This window comes from Thamnophis elegans, chromosome 2, assembly GCF_009769535.1.
Source record: "Thamnophis elegans isolate rThaEle1 chromosome 2, rThaEle1.pri, whole genome shotgun sequence".
NCBI lineage: Eukaryota > Metazoa > Chordata > Lepidosauria > Squamata > Colubridae > Thamnophis > Thamnophis elegans.
The window spans coordinates 37,145,719-37,159,477 of record NC_045542.1 but is presented as its reverse complement, the minus strand read 5'-3'; the positions used below and the strand labels follow the sequence as shown (position 1 = coordinate 37,159,477).

The 13,759-nt window shown below is 38.2% G+C and overlaps 1 protein-coding gene across 5 annotated transcripts in view; it reads left to right on the top strand.

The window, feature by feature from the left end:
* TEX2 (testis expressed 2) overlaps positions 1-13,759 on the top strand; it is a 107,519-nt gene that overhangs the window by 12,426 nt on the left and 81,334 nt on the right. Inside the window, exon 1 of one of the 5 annotated variants that reach the window (XM_032209499.1) lies at positions 1,481-1,502. The exons of the other annotated variants lie outside the window; for them this stretch is intronic. The gene's annotated coding sequence lies outside the window, so the exon portion shown is untranslated. Of the gene's footprint in view, positions 1-1,480; positions 1,503-13,759 lie in introns of those variants that run through there. 5 annotated transcript variants of the gene reach the window in all.

The following is a 13,759-nucleotide window of genomic DNA, read 5'->3' as shown; positions in this document are numbered from 1 at the left end:
GTCCATGCATCTTAAAATGGCTAAGATGAGAAAGACTGCTTTAGAGTTTTAAAGATTTCACATGGGTATCTTCTGACATGTTGGAACTTTGCTGCAGGTTTGCACTCACAAGAAGAATAATCCCCACCCATCCTAATCTGCACAAAGTATATCTGCACAAAGTAGTCCTAAAAATTCATTTAACAATTAAGAATGAAACCTATTCATTATTTGTTTTTAATTGACTCTTTACAGGATATACAGTATGTCTAGGACAGGGAACGCAAACCTTTTTATAAAGGTGTGCCAAAATAGTTTGTGCCCACATCCACATCCACAAATCAATGACCCCCACCTACGCATGCATGTGTGACTCCCCCACCCCCATGTCAGTTTTCCTGAAGCCTTGGGATGACGAAAATGGCCTCCCGGTCCTCCAGAAGCCAGAAATGGATCATTTCTGAACTTCCGGTTGGGCCGTTGGGCCTGTTTTTCACTATCCCCAGGCTCCAGAGACTTTCCTGAAGCTTGGGGAGGGCGAAAACAGCCTCCCCCAGCCCTCTGGAAGGCCAAAAATCATCTGGCTGGTGCGTACATATGCGCCGGAGCTGACGTTTCACATGTCAACAAATATGGCTCTACATTCCACCTGTGGCACTCGTGCCATAAGTTTGCCATCATAGGCCTAGGACAAACTGGATCAGAGAAACAATAAAGCCATCATTTGGGAACTAACTTTCCATAAGATAAATAAAAACCTGAGATGCAACCATGGTGCACCTTATTTAGGTATTAAATTTAGATGTTGCCCATCTCCCCAATAAGGCATCTCTTCTCTGCATAAAATAAGAGAAGTATGCCATATCAATTTACTTGTCTTCTGCTCAGTTATAATTGTTAGTTTTGCATTTTGAAAGTTAGGACCCCTCTTTTCCTATACTTTAATTGTTAATCTTAAAACATTGGTATTTGGTTTCATCAGCAGGTTAGAGAACAGTTTGGGACCTTTATTACTATAATAATATTTATTTTTTCAAAACTATAAGTTTAGAACATGAAACATACCTCCTTAGAATCTACAGAGTATTTCCAAACTTTCCACATTCAGTTCATCTTGTTTTTGACTGTTTGCTAACTAGTGAAAAGTACTAGGCATGTGGCCTAAAGTGGAGAAATATACAGCTTACAGTTATTCATACAGTATTTATGATTACATCTCACCATTTATGATGATGCTTCATCTAAGCAAATAAGATATACCTTGGCAATATAGTTGGATTCAAAGCTAAGCAGGGTTGGGCCTGGTTAATATTTGAATGAGAGATATCAGGAAATCAAAGTGATGTAAGCTAGACTGGCTAGTTGAAAAACATTCCACAACAGGAAACAATACAGAAAACTGCATGGGCATGCCTACTGAATCTTCAGACTTGGTTGCTTCACAACGCTACTTTATATATTAAATCCTAATTAATTGGTTAACAATGTATGGTTTATTTCTCATTTGAGGGAGTTGTCAGTTGGTAAGTCAATATTATATATTTCTCTTTTTCTAAAGTTTCATCTTCCCAAAAGTTTGAGAAAGGTTTTGTGAGTGCTCTCCCTTCCCTTTTTCCTGCCCTGCTTCCATGGTTTGAAAGTATTGAGAAGTGTTTGCATCTGAAGTCAGTGGCATTAATTCATGCTGTGACTCATTGTCAATTGAAAATGTGCTGTACTTTTTTACCTGAAAACAAGCTTCGTAAATGATTTTGCCAAGGAAAATTGGCTTCTGAAATGTGTACATTGTATTATAAATTATGAAGGTGGTGGACTTGGTTGTGTGTAAGTTATGCTTCTTAAAAGTTGGTTAACATGAAACTACCAGAAACAGAAATAACAAAGTTAAGGTGGGATTTCTCAAACTTTGTGTTAGGATCCTCCAGGGACTCATAAGCAATTGATGTTCACAATATTTTACAAAATGTGATCAACCTTACATGGGAAGAGTGGAAAGGTGGTTAAAATTTCACTTCCTGAGCTCCAGGTAACAGTTGGGATACTGCAAGTTTGAGAACCTATGTTATATAGATTAATCTGGTTTATAAAATTTTAGTTTTATATCTCAACCCTAACCCCAATTTAGATTTGGAAACTATCTAACTCCAGAAGACCCTAGGGCAGGGGTTCCCAACCCCCCTGGTCCATGGACCAGCACCTGGCCATGGCGTCCCAGAAACCGGGCTGCGCAAACAAGCAAATCCCCATTCCCAGAAAGCAGGCAGCACATGAAACCACACCTCCTCTGATCTGCGGAAAAACCAATCCATGGTGCCCAAAAGGTTGGGGGCCAGTGCTATAGGGAATTTACAATTTAAAAATTCCTGTGTCTTTGGCCAAAATACACTGTCTATAACATAAAATACAACTGGTAGGGACTTCCCAAGCAACTACTCCAAGGCCTGGGAAAACAACCTGATATTTAAAGGCTTTGTCAGGATAGGAGCTAAACCCATCTCTTTGACATTGACTTCCTTATGGCACTCATGTGATTTTTCTCTCTGCAAAACCCTTTTTCGTTGATTACTATTGCCCGATTTGAAGAAACTAAGGCTGCAGTTGGAGGTGTCACCTATACTCTGGTGCTTTGTGTATTATTTTTTAACTGGTATTTTCTTAATTAGCCCTAATTGCTATAAAAAAAAGCATGCCTGTGGAGCAATGCCATCAAGAAGTAAAAAGCACTTTGAGGTCTTGTTTGGACAAAGTGCTCTTCTTGATACCTGGTTTTTGTGTAAAATTCCCTTTGAAGAATGTTGACATCATTATTCTTAGATCCATGCTCCAGTGGAGGACTCAAAAGAACTGAGGATACCTTGGAAGGAATTACACAATCAAGGCATTAGCTACTGACCTACCAAATCATACCTTGTACCAAATTACAATGGACTTTGCCTTATGGTTTCGGAAGAAGTACAAATATAATAATTATGTCTTGTTCAACATGCTGTTTAAACATTCTTAGTAGTACATGCAAAGGTGACCTTACATGGGCCAATAAACCACGACTCACTCTCTCTCCCATGGATAAATTATGATGAAGCTGAAAGCTGACACCTGACTAGCCTGAAATTATTTTGAACTAGTTCCTGACTCTATTAGGCTGTTGTGCTCAAGAAGCCAAGCAGCTGCTGTTGCTATGGAGCAATCTCAGTTAGTTTTCTCTGGCTGTGCATGTGTGAATTTGCCCAGGAGATGAGGGTGTGTGTACTACAAAATCTACTGTAATATGTTTCAAATTGCCTTGAAAATAGAGATACTACATTGCAGTTTGCCTTGTTTTTAACTCTCTTTAACGCAACTAACAATTTATTCATGGTGGAAACCTGTTGAGGTTTTCTGTTTTTTTAAAAAATTCCAAGGCAAAGTACCGTATGCACATTTAAATAGGAATTATTTTGACATTAGTTTCTTTTTAATCAATATAGTAATTGCTAATGAATCTATGTTTCATTTAGCTTAAGCATGCCCTGCTGCAAAATCCTGGTGCTGCCTTTTGTCTTTGCATTAGAGTTATTTAACCGTTGCTTTAGTTACAAAGCTCTGTAGAAATAGAGCATCATGTGCTTAGTTTCTAGGTAATTCTGGCATTGGAAATACAAAGCAAGCTTCTCATTTAACTATGCCCTCTGTTGAGCTTTCCACCTTTTCATATCTTGCTAGCCAAAAAGGGGAAATTGTTCATCAGGTATTACATACAAAACCTGTCCAGCATCTTTATCATTTGCAGTAGCTTTTTAGGACTTAGTGCTACACAGCTTAGATTATACAATTTCTATGCTTTTTAAGCTTTTTTTTGCTTTTTATAAAAAACGCCACCTTACATTCAGAAATGCACTTCCTTATGCATCAAGGAAAAAGACCCCAAACCCTATTCTTATTATGATCTTTATATAGTTATACATCCTTACATGCCCCCAATTTGTGATTCTGTCTTTTTATCACAATAGTTTCCCATTGCAAGTATATTCCATGTTTCTTCTCCATTTTTCTATACCTTGGATTAGATTACCCTTAATTATCTCTAGATGTCAATCTTCGCTGTTCAATGTTCATTACAGATTGAAAATTAATGTGTAATTACGATCGGAATCTCCTCTCCCCTTCTGTCCCTCAGGCTTGCCCCACAGAAGCCTCTCCTCTCCCCTTCTCTCCCTCAGGCTTGCCCCACAGAAGCCCTTCCTCTTCTTGCCCCGCAGAGGCCTCTCCTATCTTATCTCCTTCTCTCCCTCAGTCTAACTCCTTAGCATCAGAGCGTTTTTCAGGTGGGGAGGGGGCCAGATGAGTCACGTGCTGGCCACGCCCATGCCCAAGAGGCAGTATATGTTAAACAAATAATAGAATAGATGCAACCCAAAGCTCTGGTGGAATAATGTTGGCTGAAGGGGGAAAATAGGCACTTATATCCTTGTACACCTAATGATGATTTTAGGCTGTTTCACTGTATCATTGTAGCATTGCCAGACACATTTTGATAAACAATTTGAGCTACTTTAACTCAATCCAAATTATGTCTGTTGACCCTCTGGTGGTAGCAAAACATTAGAAAGTTAATTAATAGGGCATAAATTCAACCCCTTCATTTGTCTGACCTTCACGTGTGGCAATTGGAGATGGACTCTCAGCATAGATATTTTAGTTAATAGTTATTGTTTGGTCTTCCTTTCATCTAATTATCTTTTTTTGAAAAACAATTTAAACTAACATCCATGTTATGGAAATGTAGTTTACATTCCTGTATCTTTTCTCTGTTTACTTGGTTGCTTTTATCCATCTCCATATTTTCTTTCTTCTTTTTCCTCCAACTTTGAGTCTACTTTTCCAAATGCTCCATTTATTTCAATGCCTCCTCAGCATTACATGATCTTTCCCCAATCACGAAAGAGATTAACTCTTTCAAATGGAGCTCAGCTAAGACTGACCTTTACCACAAGCATATATGGTTTAAAATTCTTCCTGGTCACATTCCTCAAGACTTTTATTAAATGCCTAGGTCTGGTCTCAAAAAGGACCATGAATCTTAATGCCTAGCACTTTTTACAGTAATCACCCTTAATAGGTCAACTTTTTTCATTATTAAATTCTAGTAGGACATCCCCTCAAGAAGAAATGTATAAAAACCTGTATTGGTATGCTGAAGGGGGATGGTTAGCAATGTACACATAGAGATACCAGTGCTATGGTTCTCAAATAATCAGCAATTTTAAATAAAATTGTATGATTATGAAGTACTGTTTCATAATGCCATGTAGTAGCTGTTTGAATGAGGGATATATTGGGGATGGTAGAAGGAAATAAGACTGTTAAGGTATTTTGCTGCTTCTACCTTTTTCTCCCCTTTTTACACCTCCCACCAACAATTCTATAGCTTCCCTTCTATCTGAAGTTAGTTCACTAAATTGTTCAAACCAGCTTCCCCAGCCTCTACTCCACTGATGCTGGGCATTATCTTCCAAAATCATTTTAATTAGGAAGTTCAGTATATTTGAAGCAGGGGTGGGGTTCAGCAGGTTCAGACCAGTTCAGGCAAACCAGATGCTAGTTTTACATCTGGTTCACCGAACTGGTAGTTGCAAGGACAGACTGGCCCTGGCCACCCCACCCCTCCCCTCCCAGGAGTCTCCAAGCAGCCTGTTTTGGATTCCAGGTAAGTGCAGGGCACACACAGAGGTTCTGGGAGAGAGAAAAATGGGCCTCCTGGAAGTTCCAGAAGTCTGGAAATAGGCCTGTTTCTGGTCTCTGGAGGGTCTCCCAAGCCCCGGTGAGGCCTTTTTCACCCTCCTGGAGGCTCGAGAAAAGCCTCCGGAGCCTGGGGAAGGCGAAAACACCCCCTCCCGCCGTGGTGCAAGAGGCTGAGTAGGCCATGCCCAGCATGGCCACGCCCACTCAGCAACCGGGCGGAGGACCAGTTGCTAAAAATTTTGAATCCCACTCCTGATTTGAAGGCACTGATTGAAGAGAATATATGTAACTCAGGTCTCAAGTGTGGGGTCCTTGGTCTCTCTGAGCTTGTTTTTTTTTCCTTGCAGACATTTCATTAACCAACTAGGTTAAATCATCTGTACACTTCTGTAAATATTTGCAAGAAAACAAGCTCAGAGAGCGTCAAGGGCCCTATATTTGAAGGCAACAAGTGGGGTAGACTGGTTTCAATCTAAAATGCATTATTTCCTGTTTCTAGAACTGGGAGCATCTCTGACTTACAATAATTAAGTTTAACTATTGAATTTGGGCGTCAACTTACTATTTATTCTCTACTTTTGCTATTGGAATATGTTTTGAAACAATTGTACTAAAGAAGAAAGACTACAGTGCAATGATAAATAAGTATACATGCTTACACAAATTAGGTCCAACATTCAAAGTATTTACTGTATTCTATTTAAATAATAATAACTTCTGTTTTTTTAACTGGACTATAATAAAATCATCTCATTTGAATGACTGCTTGATCCTGTATGAAAATTATCTCTTTATCAGCTTTTGAATACATATTTGTTAGCCTTTTCATAATACATATGATTATGGGCATGGTTGCATTTTTACATCAGATGAATGAAAAAGGAGTGGGTGGATTTATATCAACCGATGAATAATTATCTCTATAAAGCACTTAGCAATAGCTCTGCTTTCCATGAGTGAGCCAAAAATAAAATAACCTGATTGCTGTGTCCCATATGTGATAGAATCCCTCTAACAGAATATGTGATGGCTTTCTTTGGAAGTGCTGTTGATTTAATAACGGTTTCTGAATATTATTATTGTGGTTGGTCACACAACCAGACAAATATTTAGATTTGACATTTTTATCCACCTATCGAGTCCTTCCCAAGGACTTAGTATAGGGCAATATTATTGATAGTAAAAGTGGCAAATTTGTCCAAACCAAAATACATTGCAATATCTTAGCTATATCATAGTATCATAGGGCTGGAAGGGACTTTTGAAGTCTTCTGGTTCAACCTCCCACCCAAGACAGGAAACTCTATTGTATCTCAGAAAAATAGCTGTCCAAACTTTTCTTAAGGACTTCCTGCAATAGTGCACCACAACTCCAGGAGACAAACTGTTCCATTGATTGTCCCAAAGGGCCTTTTTTAGGATGCAACTGGACTTTCTTGTTTTTTCTTTGAGGACGTTTTGCTTCTCATCCAAGAAGCTTCTTCAGCTCTGACAGGATAGTGGGAATGGAAGGATTTATATTCCTTGCAGAAGAATATAAGGAAAGAATTCCTTATTATTCTGCAAGGAATATAAATGCAAGCTTCTTGGATGAAAAGCAAAAAATATCCTCAAAGAAAAAACAAGGAAATCCAATTGCCTCCTGAAAAAGGCACCTTTGGGGCAACCATGACCTGGATGACTGAGAATCTCTACAGACTGTTCCATTGATAGTTCTTACCGTCATGAAATTTCTCTTTAGATCCAGATTGGATCTTTCTTTAATAAGTTTACTCTCTTTGCCATATCTGTATGTGTTGACAACAATTCTGTTTCAGATCGTGTTTCTCCATTTAGCTGTAAATCATCCATGTAAGAGGTGGGATAGCCTGTCAAATGTTTTTGATATTTGATAGCCATGGTCCGACTTGTTCAGTATTTTTGACACAGGAATCAATGCAAAGACAAACAGTAGTGGTGATAGTGAAACTTCTTGAAATATTCCTTTCTTGATATTAACCTTTCCCATTCTATCACTATAGACCAGTATGTGTCTTCCATTGCACCATTGATCTTTGCACAAAGCTTCTGATGTTTCTACTGACTCCTGTTATTTCTAGCCACTTGAGTATCCAATCATGTGGAAGGAGTCAAATGTCATCTTGTAATTAATCCAAGCTAACATTCAAGTTGGTCTTCCTTCAGTTGCAGTTTTCCAAATTGTTTTGTCAATTAGAGTTGGTATTTTATTCTTTTACTGTTTGGGTGATTTCCTTTCTCACCTTGCTCAGGTGGAAAAAGTGTGTGCAGTACTATATGTTGTTAAACCGTTTGGCAATGAGTGGGTGGAAACCAGCCAGATGTTTCATACAAAAACCGTGCAGCTCATCTTCACTTGGCGCTCACCAATTCTTGATCTTCCTTGCTCCTTTTTTCACCATTTCTGCACTATTACAAGTTCTTTCATTTCATCTTCCTTTTTATTCTTATCCACCTCCTTTATTCGAGCAGCATTATTGTTGTATTTCTTTGGGTTGTCCCATAGATTCATCCAGAACTACACTGCTTGTCAGATGTTCACTGGTTTATTGCAATCTTTCCATCAATGGCTCGGTGGAAATATTCTGATTTTCAGTGTAATTGAATATTCTGCTTACTAGTGTGCAATTTGAGCTTAATATCTTCTTGGCTCTACCTGTTATTCACTGCTTTATTATTTCCATTTGCTTCCTTGATCTTCCTTGTTTCTTGTTTCTAGATGATATTTCTTAATCAGGTATTCCTTGATTTTCTTGTTTTTCAGCTTCATTTGTTCTAGCTTGCTTGCACTTGATTTTAGCATGTTGCTCTTATTTTCCAACCTAATTTGGGGATGCATTGTTTGGCTCCCCCTCTTTCTTTGTTGATTTTTCATTCAAGTTTTTCAATTATATCTGCAACCATGCTGTACTTTATTGGGTTTGTTTCTTGCAGTGAGCTGGTGCTTATATTTGATATTACAGTTTTGGGATTTTTTTAAGTTTGTGTTAGCTGTTTCTTTAGAACAAGCTTCAATGCAAGCAACCTAATTCTGTTGCTTTTGTGCTGTTCTGAATGCTTAGTTATGCTTTATTTCAATTCCTCTTCCTTTTTAAATAAAGGATGTTGTTCTTTCTGAAGAGAAGGCAGCGGATGGGAGACCTGGTTTGAGAATGAATACAGTTCAGTTCAGTTCAAATCTTATACTTTATTTCATATTGTAAATCAATGTAGATCTGCTAGTCTCTGTTCTGTTATTTCTGATCCTGGATCAGAATGGGACAACTTGCCACAACCAACTCGCTGCAGCCAGTTTGTTGTGGGACAACTTGCCAAAGGACAACTCTCCATGGGACAATTTAACAATTCAATTTAAATATTCAAAATAAATAAAGAAATATTGTAATTTTTGTCATTCACATTCCATTCAGCCCCTCCTTTTGCATCCTTTCTTTAATTATTCTATTCCACCATTTCTTTGATATTAGTGTAACTCTTGTTCTATGACGAATTGACCATGGTGAGTTGTCCCATGGCTGTGGCAAGTTGACCATGGCTGTGGCAAGTTGGCCATGGTGAGCTGGTCATGGCAAGTTAGCCAAGGTGAATTGTCATAGACCCATTCTGGATGCTGTTCTTTCCAGAACTGTTGCATTCTTTTCAGATATTCTCTTCTCATTAGACTTGATCATTATTTCTTTGTTTTCAGTCTTCATATATTTGCAAAGAGTAAATAACTTTTCTTCCAGGATAGTAGTCATACAGTTGCTGTCCCTGGTTGCTCAGCCGACAGTCCTGAAACCCGTTTGTCACCAGATGTGTCACCTAGCATGCTCCTTGTTGACCTTGATGATGACTGATCTGGTATGGGTTTCTGTAAATTACATCTCACCATATTGCTTACGAGAGAGGCATTTTTCATCTGCTCCTGTGATGCAACCTATCCAATATGGTTCAATCTCTGGCAGAGTTCTCATCCTCCTTGGAGCGTGCAAGCCTCACAACCACATCAAGGTAGTGCCTCACTGGGGCATTGTTATTATCATGATTTGTTATTATCATGACTCATTGCATAGTCAGCCACATGTTTAGTTTGGGTATGTCATTTTTATCCACCCATCCAGTCTTTCCCAAGGATCTGGGATAGGCAGATGTTGTCATTTGATGCTGTTAAAGGTGGCATGTAAGCTGTTCGAAGTAAAACTGCTTTTTGAAATTGATAGTAATGTTGTCAATGTCGGTGATCTTTAAGTGGTGCTCCTATTATTTTGAGATTGCACCCAAGGTGCCTAGTGTCTTTGCTTTCTTTTGCACCAAACATTCTATTTCTATTTGCAGATCTTTGTATTTCGTGATTTGTCTTCAATTCTATTATGTATCTGCTGCCCCATCCACTATCCACTTTTTTTTTGTCTTTCTTATTGACAATTGTTAAGTCTTGGGTATTATGTGGCAAGTGCTTGTCTGTCTGAATTCCAAGAATTCAAAAGGGATTATGTAGCTGGTTTCCTGTTTTTCAGTTCTCTAAAAATAATGCCCTTGCAGAAGGGATTTAGAATCTCTAACTGTAAAAGCACGTTTAGCCTATGACTTTACCTTTTATTTCTCTAACAACAAGTAGATTATTAAATCATTTAAATCTATTGAAATTAAAAAACCTAATTAAATAAAGATTACACAAATAAATTCTATCAACATTTCTAAAATACTTTGATGTGGAAAATCCCATCTAATATTTTTGAATGAAGAAGCAGCGGTATGTAAGTAAAAATCCAAATCTGTATAGCCTTTGGGGTTTATATTTGTTTTTCTTGTGTTCAGTGACAATGTTCTTTAATTGTTTGATTCCCAAACTTTTTTTCCCCGGGAGAAGCTCAGAATAGAGCATTTGCTTTGCCACTTAATTCATAAGTGCTTATGACTAAGGCTTTCAAACTTGTTCGGTAAGAGCCAGTGGAATGTTGGGTTGAGTAATCCTCTTATATAAATGTTATGAAAAGTCCTAAAGAGAACATAAAAACACAGAATTAAAAAAAAGACAAAGAAAAAGATTAAAAAGTGAAGGGAAAGATAAAAAGAAATAGCAAGATCTTCCAATTTCCTTTGTAGCAAATATAATTACATAGGATTACAAAGGTTGAATAATTCTCCAGAGGGAAGCACTGCTATCCTGTCACTTCTGCAGCCAGTGGTCTCTTGTTTTATGGATAGGAAACTGGCTTGTCATGTTTACATGAACATGGCCAATTGGAAGACATCTCTTTTCCCAGAATTGCCAATTGCTCAGTGAAAACTGAGATCGTCTGAGTATGACATTCTAACACATTTCTCTGGTAATCTTTGCTGTTAGTTATATTCTATGAGCATCACATTGGTGAAAATCATTTTCTAATCAGAAATGTGAAAGTAGAAATCATAAATGAATTCATGATGGTTATAGAATATTTCCTTCCATATAAGAGGGTTTATTTATTTATTTTAAATAGGACAGTCTTTCTCATTGGCTTAATTTAGAAATAACATTGCTATCTTTCTTGAGATGTTTAGGTACCTCATATAGGTTAAAATATTAAACTAGGAAGAGAGAGACTTTAGTTCAAGTCTACAGCTGTGGCAACTCGGTGAGTGGCTTGTGGCCAATCATTCTTTCTTAGGCCTGCCTACCTCATAGGGTAGCTGTTAAAGAGAAAATTGGTGGTGGGGTGGGGGCAAGTGAGATTATTTTGCTCCATTGAGCTCATGAAAGAAACGTGAGATATAAACCTAACCAAAAAAGAAGCAAAGACATAACAACGAGCATAAGAGGAACAAATAAATGTGTTTTAATTACTTTTGACTGCTAGGATTGTAACATGGATATACTTAGAGCAGTCATTATGTGCCTTTCAATGTGCACATTCAGAGGAAGCATTCAAGCTGATAGCCCTATCTGACTGTGTCTTTAATAATTCATGTCCTAATTTGTGTGCTTTCAGATGTTCTTGTGTACTAAAAAGACTAATTGCCATTTCAGCCCTCCCTTGTTTAATCCTAAATTTCCAGCTCCTTTATGAGATTTTTTTCAACACACTTTAGACATTTTTCTTGTTTTGAAAAACCAAAGGAGATTGGAAGAAAAGGCAAAGCTGAAGCAACCTACTCACCTTGAGAAGGCAGAGACTGGAATAAAGCATCTGTGAGATCCTTAATACGTAGCTCATTCAAAAGTAATGGCCTGAAAATTACAAATTAACTACAGAATACAGTTTCATAAAGGTGAAGTCTATCATCTAAGCGGTTGATTAATTGTGGAAAACAAGTGCTACTAAAATTAAATGACTTGTTACCTGTCTGATAGAAATTAAGGCAAGTTTGGCAACTAATTGAAATGAGTTTCCCAGTAGCTTATATGGCATTTATCAATAGGTAAGTTAGCTTTGGGATCTTTCTTTCTCCAAGGCAAAACAAAGTCCATGGAGACTGGCCTATCATCGAAACCTGTATTTAAGTATTTAAGTCAAATCTCTTTTTTTGAGTGGTTCAGCACTGAATAGTTTTGAAAGTATGGATTCTCACATGGCACTAAGCCAGTAATGGCTAACCTTTTTGTCATTGCGTGCTGAAAGTATGTGTGCACGTGTGCCAGCGCACGGGTGTGTGCCACACCCATAATGCAATGGTGGGCAACAAACCCCCCATGCTCCCTCCACGCATGCGCGAGGGACCCCTCTCGCACATGTGCACATGACACATACACACACCAGCGGTCTGTTTTGGGCCTAGCAGGCCTCCCTGCAGCCTCCTGTGACTAAACATGGGGTTCAGAGGGCACTGCCCCTGCACTTCCCCCTCATATGCATGAGCAACCCCCACCCCAACACATGTATGTGCAACCCCTCATGCATGCACGAGCATCTCCCACATGGTCCCATCAGCTCCCCCCCCCCACACATGCACAGCAGAGACCCAAAAATTACAGGACAGGAGGCGCATGAACATGGGCGGTGGAGCTGAGCTGGGGTGACAGCTCGTGTGCCTGTAAAGAGGGCTCCGTGTGCCACCTGTGGCATGTGTGCCATAGGTTCGCCATCATGGTACTAAGCCTTGGTTTATTTAACCAGTGTTTATTCAATAATCTGCAGTTGGGCTTACAGCATATAAAAGGCTGCATCATGAATGAGATAACTACAGCCATGCTATATTAGTGCAACTTGGAATCCATTTGTAGCTCCACTGCTATGAAAAGCTTGAACTATTGGTACATGAGGAATTGGAAGCACTTTGCATTTTCTGTGACCTTTCCAGCACGTCTTGTGATTTCCTTGTGAATTTGAAGAGGATAGTTATATTTCTATGTCTCTCTGTTTTCCTCTTCTGGACTGAGACTTCCCAGATAGACATCATGACCTTTAAACCTATTGATGTTTTCCATCTTGGTTTTGGTCAAGCAAAAAAAAAAAAAAAGGTACTGAAAAGAATCAAGAACTGTTTGCACTGATCTATAGTAGTTGAAATGGAATTACTAGGGCTGGAAAATCCTGTGAGAACTGACCTTTATAGTAATTTAATCAGTGATGTTATCTGTAAATTCAGGATCCTTGGAGGCAGATAAATGAATTTCAGGTTAGTTGCTAACAGTATATAGCCCATTTGATATGCAGTGTTCAAAATTTAGATTAGATTTGAGATACAATGTTCAGAATTTAAGAAGTAGATGAATCACCAGTATTTATATCTTTTAAAGATAACAGTGTGATAGGTAAATCTTTTAAAACTTTGTTAGCAATTGATGTGCAACACTGCATCTGAAAATGTACAGGCTGCTTCAGAATGAAACTGGAATCATTTTTGTGACTTTTAATATTGAAGATCCTAATAGATAGGCTTTCTTTAATTAGAAAAATTATAGAAGATAAAAGAATGAAAAAAAAACAAATGTCATTCCAAAAGGTTTGGACTGTCAATTCTTGTTTCTCGATGATGATGTGGATGCACAGTTGATCATAAAGAAGTATAATATTAAACATTGATCTTTTAACCAAACTATGTACAACATTTTTAAAAGCTGAAGACTACTCTTTAA